Raw genomic sequence first — 12,421 nt, 5'->3', positions numbered from 1 at the left:
AAGACTGATATGTTTTGGATATTTGTCCTCTGTGAAAGATAGTGAGCTAAAGTCTCTGGGTAAGACTCTGGTAACCAGGACTAATGTCTGACAGAGAGACTCCCAGGACCCCCCTTGGTAATTTGCATAATCTCCTTCAGCCAAATTAGATGCATGCCAGAAGGCAAAGAAGATATGATCCATGTCTTTGTTTCCTTTTTTTCCATTCTCTTTCATTTTTCCTTTGGTAACATAACTTTTTATACTAAAGTAAACCCGACCCACACACCATCAGATGGCTCTGCATTTGGGATTAGACAGGATCTCTGATTGTTTTCCTTAATTTGTTCACACCCATATGGACCTTCTTCCTTGCTTCCATTACCCCACTGAATCTGATGTGCCATAAGAAGAATGCATCAGCTGCAAACTAGCTACACCTCATCAGCGAGGACGGATACTTAGCTGAAATTTTTATTTTTAATCCAATTCTGTACATGTATTTATGAAATCGAGAAACATAACACATTATTATTCATAAGAGTATTCTGAATTCAGGGATATCATTTATGTTTTTGTCACTTTATGCATAATAGAGATACTAAAATATACAAATAATGCCCAAAGTGTACATTTTCCTATATATATGACTCTCTCTTTTCATCTAAACCAAGGTCTGTATATGTTTTTTCACTTGGGCAAATGAAATGTAAGAGTCCTATGCACATTTAAAGTCATTTGGATTGCAACTTTGATTAGCAATTGACAGGTGTGCCCTGATTTGTCTTCAAATTAAGAAAACATTACTGAGATAAAAAATAAGCTGCACCATATTCATTTTCATTGTAGTCTGAGTTATTTATATTGTTTTACAGTGACTGACCCACCATTGTGAGTTAGAGGACCACCTGGAATTAACCGCTGCCAAAGTAAATCCACATTTGTAAGGTATTTTTTCACACAAGAAGGGGTTTGAAGTAAGTTCCTAATGTGAACGGTGTCTGAAATGGAACAATGGAACACCCTCTGGTGTGCTCACTCAAAATCATCAAGTTTATAGCCTAGTCCTAATAGTCCTAGTCTCCCCAGGGTCCTCCAACACTACACGGTATCCAAAGGTACGGACACAATAAAGATTCAAAAAACGATTCCTAAAAATGTCCACAGCCTCCTGGCTAACACTAGCCTAAAACACACATATCCAAATTATTGGCCAACAGAAGAGTTCAAAAACATATTCTGAAATATCCAGCTTTGGTTTGAAAAGAAAAGAAAATCTCCTGGTAAGGTTCTCACATTCATACTCACAGTCATACCTATCTTTATTATTCCTGTTTTTGCAAGACTGCTTTGTAACTCCCTCAACCTTTGGTGTTTCATGCTACCAGGTAGGTCTCTTCTAGGCCTTGTGTTAATTTTTGCAACATTATCCTGTTCAGTTCTATACATCTTTCTCAGCATTCATTTGTTCAGGTCTCCCCTAGACTTTGGGATTTTCAATATTCAGCATTCACTTGTTCACCTCTCTTCCAGGTCTTTTGGTTTTCAGCATACACTTATCCAGATCTCTCCTAGACCTTGGATTTCTCATCATTCTCTTGTTTAGGTTCCTGCCAGACTGCAGGTCTCAATATTCAGCATTCAGGTCTCTCCCAAATCCTTGGCAGTTTTCACACCCTGCTATCAGGCTACATGTATTGAGCAGCTTCTCTGTGAAAGTGACCTGCACAAACCTAGCTTGAGAGCCATGGAGTATTTTTCAACAGGAGGATGCCAGCATTGGCTTTGCATTTTATAGTAGCACAGTACTGTTAGTGGAAGGAAGGAGAAACTTCTTTTTATCCAACTGATATTGATAGAGCCATATTGTTATTGCTTTGTGGAGCTGGCATATGGTGTGGGAAATTCGAGACTCTTTCGAGATTGAGTTCCAGAAGGTTAGGGTGCGGCAGGTGGAGCAATACTTGCACATCTTTTCGTCATGGACTAGCTAAGACTCAAATCTTTTTATAGTTTTGCAACATGATGCAGGAGAGTCTTCAGAGGTGGTTCAGATTAGACTCCAACATTTTGATAGTTTTTCTAAGTAAGGCATGAGAACCTCCAGAGGTATGGAATTTAGCCAACAAGTATGTTGGTGTTCTGTTCGAGGCAGTTTGATAGGTGAAACATGTATGTTGTAATATCATCTGATGGGACTGGAGAGCCAATGAAATTCATGCAGTGTACGGGGAATATAGTCTGAATTTGCAGGGGACAGTAATGAGGTGGGCTGCAGAGTGGTGGGCAGACTTGAGGGTGTTCAGGTATACAGATGGAAGCCCAGTAAGGGTGGCATTACTCCTGTTGATGTGTGATATCATGAAGGCTTGGGCCACCATGCGATTATCTATGTTTCAATGGTAGCCAGGCATTTGTGGATGTGGGCGATGGCCAAAGGACCACTGACCTTAAGGTACAGTTGAGTGGAATCAGTAAACTGGTGGATGGTGGTAGATTGTGGTGGTTTGGGAGAGTTACCAAGTATATAACGTCCTAGTGGATTATTCATTTGGATCAGTCGTCTTTGTGATTATCTGGGGCTGCATAGTCTTTCATTGTGGTTTTGGGTTGGGCTTTTGATCTGCTTTCTTATAAATGATCCGTAGTAATGAGCCTCCCTACATTGGTTAGTTGTAGAAATGTTTTCAACTAGTGGCTTGTCAACAATAAGGATAGGGGCAAATTAAACGACCAATAATTGCTTAATAGGGGTCAGCAAAAAATGAGTAAAGAATGAAGTGACACAAACTTCACATTGTGTTATCCAAACATGTATACATTTTATTGTATTTCCTCCATATCAAAATATCAACAACACATTTAAAATATATATATATTTGTTTTAACACCAGATATCATTAATCTAAATTTTTACTGCATCATTCTGTGATGTTAATATACACGTATGTGAAAGGCACATCACAAAATCAGTGTTTCTTACATTAGGAAAAATGGAGGGGTACTCCCCCTTTACACAAGCAACTTTTTATATACAAATAAGACCATTTGTAGTGTCTGCACCCACATTTCTTGAATCGTCTCACAATGTTCCATCTATCACAGAACTCTCATAGTCTGTGATCCAGGGGTATATCCCTTCCTGATGTTAATAAGACATCCAGCATAGATATTGAGCAAAAAATGTCAACACTGCATAATTTGCCGTGCCATGAGACAGCCTTTATCTCGACGCAGGATTAACAATTTCCGTGTGTTCACCTTCTATCTGACAATCTGCTGTGCCACACCTTAATCCTCTTTATTTTCTGCTTTTTTACCTAGTGTTTTTACAGGTGCAGTACAACATCGCAACATTTTGGATCCTCACCTTTATCAGCTGTTCAGTCTGCAGTTTTCTGCATCTTCCCATGATCATAAGCCATATTCCTACAGTGTCTCTGTGCAACCCCAAATCCTGTGGTCATATTTGTGTCCCAACACCTCCCAGTGGGTACGTTTTGGGACAGCTGCAGTGAAACAAACTATGAGCTCTGCATATTCACAAACAGATCTTTGAGTTATACTACTGATTAGAAGTTGGGGTTTGCGACCTCCCATGGGAAATAATACTGTGCCTGGTGGGGGTGGCAAGCCTGTGTGATGCCACTTCATCCACCCTCTGGGAGTCACACTGGAAAGTGAGTGGACCAACCCAGTGCCTTCTGGCTCACACTCCACATTTTAACATGATGGGTTCTACCACCTCCCCCCACAATTAAATTCACTCATGTTTTAGTCGAGCCTATGTAACTCATGGAAGTAAACACAATTAGAAAACAGTGACATTAATGGACAGAGAACGCATATGGACATATTACAAGTCTCTTATGTATTTCCAATAGAAATACTACTAAATGTCCTTATGTTACTGCGGGCGGTAACCATGAGGTAACAGGAAGTATACGCATGATGCAGAGTAATGTGGACCATTCAGTCAAATCCCATTTCTAAGTATCATAGGACTCATACGGAAATGCCATAATAAAGTGGGCAGTATTACTGCATCAGTAATATCTCACGCAGAAGCATATTTGTGTGGAGTACATTTTCTTCACACAAAAGCAAGTGGAAAAGATGAGATACACCTCTGAAACTCAAAATCTGTCAGAATTGTTTTACCACTACCATCCATTTCGTAGGTTTAGTCTACTATGAGATCCAGAGTAGAACAACTACTGTACAAACCGAATATAAGTGAACCTATCAAGTTTTCTTGAAGACCAATGTACAATGACTCGTCAATTGTTAGTACTTTGTAACGCCATACAATAGCTTCCTGCCTATCAAGGTATTATATTTGTAGTAATAGAGGAACGTGGACCTACGTTCCTCTATGGATGCAGAGAGTTGAACATTTCATTTGAAACATCTTACACAGCTGTCCCTGGCAAGACTCTAATGCCCATAGTCTAATCTTAAATAACCAAATTGTTAGGGGGTAGGGGGGAAGAGACGAGAGACAACCCATGAATGGAAGAAATGCAAGGTCAAGCAATTCCCTAAAGAAAGGGAGATAGAAAAGGTAATTTAAAGTGATCTCTAGGAACAGAGTTAACACAGGATGAGATCAGAACAAACATTGCTATTGACCAGAAGAATTAGTCCACATTCATCACTCAGCTGAAAAAGATATATCAGACCACCACATTTTGGGCTATAAATTCACTGACCAGCCATGAGATTCAAAGTCTGTAAATAGGGTGGGACATCAATTTAGGTAAGGGGTATCTGAGCACCAATAAGAATTGTTTAACAAAACATTTAATGTAAAAGCATTTGATCCTGTAATTGTCCTCTTTGTTAAGTTGAGACTGAGACATTTTTACTCCTTTGCCTACTCTATGCTAAAATTAGGAAGAAAACACATGTTACCTAACTTAAGGACAAAGGTTTTAGAAATTTTAGACCTGCTCTGTTTTGTTCTCACAACTTTGGCGGATGGGCAATCTCTTGAGCACTATATTTGTTTTGAGAGCAGCCTTCGTTTTCAGAAACCAATTATTTATAGCTACGAGATCTTTAAGGTTAATCTTGACATCATCATTGAAATTTTTTTTAATGTAATATACTATTTCATCTATGATTTTATTCTGTGTTTTATGTGTTTTCTAAGACAAAATAAAGTTGTTGAATATGATGAATTTAAAATGTTTGATTCAAAGAATCAAAAATGATTAACCTACAAAAGTAGCCAAATGTAGGATTCACTCCAAAGTTCTAACCTATGATGAGGTCCTACTTACAACAGACAACAGTCAAATCTTGTTGTTCAGAAAATGATACTGTTGGAACAGCAGTACCATGATATTCAAAGAGTTCACTATACTGTTGTTGAAAATTGTACTGGTACTATCAGGGCTTAGTGGAATGGTGTAATTCACATGAAAAATAGATGTTTGGTCCTAGGTGAGGATCAATACTGCATCGTAACCTCCAGACATATTTTTGCTCATATTTGGCTCAGTATTTCCTGGATCTTCCACTTTCCTAAAATTTAAAAACATCTAGCGCTAGATATGTGAATTCATATTCTGTGTGTTGTTATTTAACAAATTGAAGCACTATATGGCCTTGTAAACTCTTAAGGTGGATTTTACAATGACGCTTTCCAATTCTGAGATGAATCAGATGCTTGTTCTGTTGATGTAAACCTTATTGGATGCACAAGCCTTGGCAGAGTTTAGATGCTTTGTGTTCGAGGTTCTAAGTGACCATAGTTCCCATGAGAACTCCTTAGCAAATTGATCTGCAAGCAATGCCATTTCCACACTGTGGTGTTACTGAAACAGGGGAGTACCCAGCATATCTGTTATTGTTTCACTTTTGTGATCATCTTCCAAGAGGGAATGGACTATATGATTGCATAGGTTTTTAACATTTTCAACATAAACATTGGGTGGCTCATGTTCGTTAAATGCGTAATTTGATGGTGGGGAGGCTGTTACATTTGTAATGCAACGTAAATGGCTCCCTGCAACCAAGAGGCCGATTCATGGAATTAATGTGCGCTGAAATTTTCAGCGCAAGCGTGCGAAAGCGTGCCAATCACAGTGCCAGTGCGAAAATCACACATAGCGCGGCGCACACAACAAAAGTAGGAGGAACAGGGGGCGTGACTAGCGAGATGGAGAATAACTTGTGAAAATGTGGGCGTCATGGGGGAAGTACAGGAGGCAAGTGCGCGGAACGCCCACACGCACGTTCAAAACACGTATTCATGGAATCGAACGGGGCTAAGGCGTCCTTATTGGATGCACAAGCCTTGGCAGAGTTTAGATGCTTTGTGTTCGAGGTTCTAAGTGACCATAGTTCCCATGAGAACTCCTTAGCAAATTGATCTGCAAGCAATGCCATTTCCACACTGTGGTGTTACTGAAACAGGGGAGTACCCAGCATATCTGTTATTGTTTCACTTTTGTGATCATCTTCCAAGAGGGAATGGACTATATGATTGCATAGGTTTTTAACATTTTCAACATAAACATTGGGTGGCTCATGTTCGTTAAATGCGTAATTTGATGGTGGGGAGGCTGTTACATTTGTAATGCAACGTAAATGGCTCCCTGCAACCAAGAGGCCGATTCATGGAATTAATGTGCGCTGAAATTTTCAGCGCAAGCGTGCGAAAGCGTGCCAATCACAGTGCCAGTGCGAAAATCACACATAGCGCGGCGCACACAACAAAAGTAGGAGGAACAGGGGGCGTGACTAGCGAGATGGAGAATAACTTGTGAAAATGTGGGCGTCATGGGGGAAGTACAGGAGGCAAGTGCGCGGAACGCCCACACGCACGTTCAAAACACGTATTCATGGAATCGAACGGGGCTAAGGCGTGCGCCAAAAAAGACGCGCTAATCAGGAAACACCTACCAGCAGGAAGCAGGCGTACGTGGACCCGCGCAGCATAAAAGTGCGCGCAAAAAACAAACAAGCACAGACGCCAGGATGAATATACCATTCCTAGCAGCAGTGGTCGTGGGATACCGCAGGAGGAGGAGGAGGAGGAGGATAGTCAGGTCCAGAATTTTTACACCCAGAACCAGCCTTTTTGGGATGCCTGATGACCAGGTGTATGGGAGGTACAGGTTTCCACCTCACATAATACTCGACCTGGTCAGTGAGTGGGAGGATGACCTCACATCACCCACCCTGTGCTCCCAAGCACTCAGCCCCCTGCATAAGGTCCTCAATGTACTGCACTTCTTGGCCACTGGATCATTTCAGCGGACAAGTGCCATAGTAGGGGGGGGGGGGTGTCACAGGCCACACAGTCACGCTGCCTACACCAGGTCTTGGCCATCATGACTGCACACCCATCAGTCCGCAGGCACATATACCTGCCCAGAACACCTGCAGAAAGGCAGGCTGTCGTCCAGGATTTTTACGGGGTGGCACACTTCCCCAAAGTGCTCAGTGCCATTGACTGCACCCATGTGGCTCTACGTCCTCCCAGGGCATCTGAGCACATCTATAGAAACCGCAAGCACTGGCATTCCATCAACGTCCAGGTAGTATGTGATGCCAAGGGAATCATCACCTCAGTATATGCCAACTATCCAGGGTCCACCCCCGACAGTTTTATTTACAGAATGTCAACCCTAAACCGGGACCTAGAAGCTGGGCGGCATGGCGATACATGGCTGCTCGGTGAGTATAAATGCCACAGCGCATGCATGCATGTCACAACCCCACTAATGATATCCATCATCACCTCCCCAGGGGACTGTGCCTACCCTTTGAGCACCCACATGATGACGCCAATTCGGAACCCCACCACGCCACCCAAGGTAAGATACAACACAGCCCACATTGCAACCCGGGGCATAGTGGAGCGCACATTCGGAGTGCTCAAGTCATTCTTTCGCTCCCTTGACCATTCTGGCGGGCAGCTGTTATATGCTCCCCCAGTAGTGTGCAGGATCATAGTGGCAGCATGTGTCCTGCACAACGTTGCAACACGCCGGGGTCTGCCTGTGGACATGGTGGTGCCCCCACATCCCTAACCACATTCACGGCCGCTGCGCATGGGAGGGGAAAGGGCACGGGGTGAGGCAGCCCGTATGCAGCTGGTGGCTAATTACTTTACCTAAAATCACACCCCTGTGGAGTGCACACAGCCCTGGCACATACCAGCTGCAATCAATGATGATGACATAAGGGACAGTCAACTGTCACAACCATACCAGCCTGAGATAGGTCACCTGGAAGTGTTACATTGTGTGCATCCCTACCTACACAAACACCACCAATGCTGTGTCATCAAAGGACACACTTCTAAGCTGCTAAAATCATTACCCCCTTGCAAAATACAACATGACAACAGTGCCATGTCACCCAACCCCTCCCCAGCACCGCCACCCAACACACCATGGCATGTCATGCTATGTGAGAGCAAACAAAGCAATCCCCAAAACATGGCACAAGTGTCAAAGTACAGTGTCCCTAATGGAAACTGCCCACACACAATATGCTCCCAGTAATGTCGAACTAACAACAAACATGACCAAATACTTACCAACAATACAATGCAGCTACACAACCTCAAACATAGCATAAACATGACAGTACTAAGTTAAAGTAGTGGTAGTCTTACAACCTGATTATGCCAGCACATCGACCACTTCCAACTGTACAGTGCTGCTGCCACGCAAATGTCTAAGTGCACTGCTTACAACATGAACTCCATCTCCAAAGTAGACGGCCTTGTGAAGACATGAGGAATTAACCTGCAAATTAGGAGAAAGACATGGATGCACAAGCACATAGCAATACACCATGCAGTGTACAATTCAACAACAATATCCACAAGGAATGTATACACAGTATTGACTACAGACTGCCCACACAGCTCATGGGAGTCCTACGTCACCGTGCAAGTCACTGTCACTTGGGCACACCCTTTGCAAGCCCATGGAAACGGGAAGCAGGAGGGGTGTGTGTCTCACGAACCCAAGCATCTAACCCAAACTCAGGACAAGCCTGCATGTGCCCAGCCGGAATACAGTGGATGCCCACGGGAGCCACACAAGGCAACACACTGTAAAAAAAATAAAAAAAATAAAAATAAAAAATAAAAAATCAAAAATGGCCATGTGGGGGACAGGGGGGAGGAGGCCACCCAGGAGGTCCGAGGACAGGGTGCGCACCAACAGCCACCTGTGTGGATGTTGGGAAAAAAAAAACACCTCCATGGGCTCATGGCCTGCACGGCTATGCAATTGTGGGAGAACTGCTGCTGTCGCTCTCATCACCCTCTGCTCCTGCCACAGGAGGTGGTGCTGCCACAGGAGGTGGTGCTGCCACAGGAGGAGGTGGTGCTATGGGAGGCAGCCCACGCAAAGCACTGGTATGGTCCTCCATGGCAGCAAGCATGCAGGTGTGGAAGGTCTCGTTCTGTAGGATTATAGGCGGAGATCCCCATGCAGCACCTGACATGATACCCGGATCTCCTCCCGAGTTGCCTGCATCTCAGCTGAGAACGAACGTGTGAGCCGCTCCAGCTGCTGTTCTGTCCTCAAGTTAGTGGAAGCCTCAAGGGCAACAAGAGTCTCCCTGAGGTGATGGAGTTCTACCCTCAGGGCTTCCCTGTGGCCCTGGGACTCTATTGATATTGATTGGCGTAGAGTCTCCAGTGCCGCCCGTCTGTCCCTGTTGGACGCCAACATGTCCTCCCTTTGTGATTGGCAAATGGAGTCTGTTGCCTGCTGTAGTTGCTCCATCTGCCTTTCAGGGGGGACAATGGAAGTGGCCACCCTCTCCATTGCTTGAGCCATCATCTGAACTAATGCTGCCTGTTGGCTTGCCATACCGTACATGGATTGTTCCCATACGGTATTGCCTGGTGGAGTACGGCCACCGTGTCGGCGGGCACCACACCTGTTTGGGGCAAGGCGGTCTACGCTTTGCTGTGCCGGCACTGCCTGAGGCTGCAGGACTGCATTCCCCCTCTGATCTGCTGGCCCAGGAACAGGATCAGATGTTGTGGAGGTTGACCCTGCATCCGTAACTGCCAAAGGTGGACTTCTCAACACTGACATCCCCATAGAGGGTTCTACCCCTGGTGCAGGTGGGTTGGACAGAACAGAATCCCTGCCAGAAACACTTACCTGCGACGGCACATAGGTCTCATCATCCGAATCAGCACCTGTATAGAGGTCTGGGGAGGTGCATCCAGAGGCACCCCTCGACGGAATGGTCTGCAGCAAGATTGGGTTCTCACCCACCACCACACCACGTCCCCCACTGGTGCCCGGTCATGCCTGAGATTCCTCCTGGGTCTGTACCATCTCCTCAACCTCAACAGCATCAAGTGCCTCATCCCCTGCAAAAATATGAAAGACAAAAAATGGAAACAGGCATTAGCACCATAGCACACAAATAGGCCTGACAAGCTACAGAACCAGCACATGATTTACACATGTCCCACATGACTATAACCCTCCCATGCATGCACTGTCACTGAGTTGGAAGGGGAGGCAAAAGGCAGACACTGATGACACCAAGATGGAAGAGCAACACATTTGCTGCATGCTGGTTAGCACTGCCATCACACATTGGCCTGTGAGTGGCATGTCCAATCACATACATGACACATGCCATCACACAGATGCATGGTACATTCCACAAGTACATCCATATGTCAGTGAATGGATACTGTCAGCCATCCATGTGAGATGGACATGATGAGATGAAAAATGCTACATAGTGTGACAAAATAGGCATGTGCCACACACTGCAACACATCAAGTGTGCAAATATACAGTGATTGCAGGCCGATGTACACATCAATGGTTGTGCACTTCAACATGACAGGAAACAACTATCATGTTACACATTCAAACAGGCCCCAAAAATTCCTGTGAGCAGGTCAATACTCAATTAGCCTGAATGGTCAAATCATTCACCTAACAAGGTAACACATGTGGGCCAATGTGGGGTTCTTCAATGACAGAAGCATGTCACAAATGTGACAATAGGGCTGAGGAATACGTAGCAAAAGTGGGAGAATTGAAACAATCAGCCTGAACGAACACCGAAAAATACAAACAATGTTGTTGCAAGATGCCACTTCAAAGGCAAACGCCGTAATGTTGTGGTAAATTACTAATGTGGGCAGAAGGGATACTGTCACACCCAAATCCAAGGCCGCTGAATGTTTTGGATGAAGAACATGGGTGACCCATACCACTCAGGCACACACACCCTCACCTGGCACTCAATCAGAACCCGTCACCCAAACAACATACGCATGCATTACACACACATGCATGGGCACTCACCGGACAATGCATCACAATCAGGTAGTCCTCCCACACCTTGGATCTGTTCCTCTGTGACGAAGGCCCCAGCAACAGACTCATGTTCAGTGAGTTTTTTGTCCTCTTGTGGAGACCCACCTCCAGTCACCAGAGTAGCGGCATGATTTGAGGCCAGCTTGTTCTTTGCTCTGCGTTTCTGGTAATTCCACCGCTTGTAGCAATCATCAGCTGTGCGCATCACAAATCCAAGGGCACTTATGCGGTCGGCGATGGTCTGCCAGTGTGCCTTACATTGATCAGGTGTGGTCTTGCACCATGCAGTCAACAGCATTTCGTGGCTATGTGCCGACACATAGCCCACAAGTGCATCAAGTTCTGGATCATTGAAGCAAGGCTTCCTTGAGGTACCGGAGTGTGTAGCCGTGTCTGGGGTCTCAGCCTGTCGTGCCAGAGCACCCTTATTCCTCTTCTTTAAAGGTGGAGCAGAGCCAGAGTGGCTTACGCTGCTCTGGTCAGTAGCGGCAGAATCACCGGTGGACTGGGTAGTAGGAGTGTGGGAATGCACAATGACCATAGGTCTTGATGCAGGCATTGGTTGCAGGGTAATGTTGGCAGGGGGAACGTCAGTTTGATGGACCGGGACTGACACTGTCCTGGGTGGGAGAGTCAGAGCTGGGGCAGATGGAGCTGCAGTTGCCCCTGCAGCCTCCCCACCCTGCATACTTGGGGCAGCAGATGACATAGCTGCCCCAGATCCACGTGGATTGGTGACAACAACTTGCACCGCCACACGTGGCCTAGACTTGCTGACCTGGAAGTCAGCCAGGGAGTCATCCTGTGCCAGGTCAGGTGACATATTGGGCTGGTCCAAAAGGGGCTGAGCTTGGATGGTGTCAGTCACGTTTCCCACAACCATGGGGGGGGCATGGTTGTCCCTGATTGTTCCTCCACACATGGGGGCATAGGGGCACCCTGCAAATCCCGGCCATGTCCCCTACCGCGCCCATCATGCCCACCTCTTGAGGGTCGGCCACCTTTGCCTCCCTTACTGCTTGATCACCTCCCAACCATGGCACTGATGTTGTGCATATGGGAGTTGCAGTAAACTATTGTCCTGGGCAATTGGGGGTCAAAGGGGTAGG

This window comes from Ambystoma mexicanum, chromosome 5p (assembly GCF_040938575.1).
Source record: "Ambystoma mexicanum isolate Mex_15411 chromosome 5p, UKY_AmexF1_1, whole genome shotgun sequence".
Classification (NCBI taxonomy): domain Eukaryota; kingdom Metazoa; phylum Chordata; class Amphibia; order Caudata; family Ambystomatidae; genus Ambystoma; species Ambystoma mexicanum.
This window is presented reverse-complemented; position numbering follows the sequence as displayed.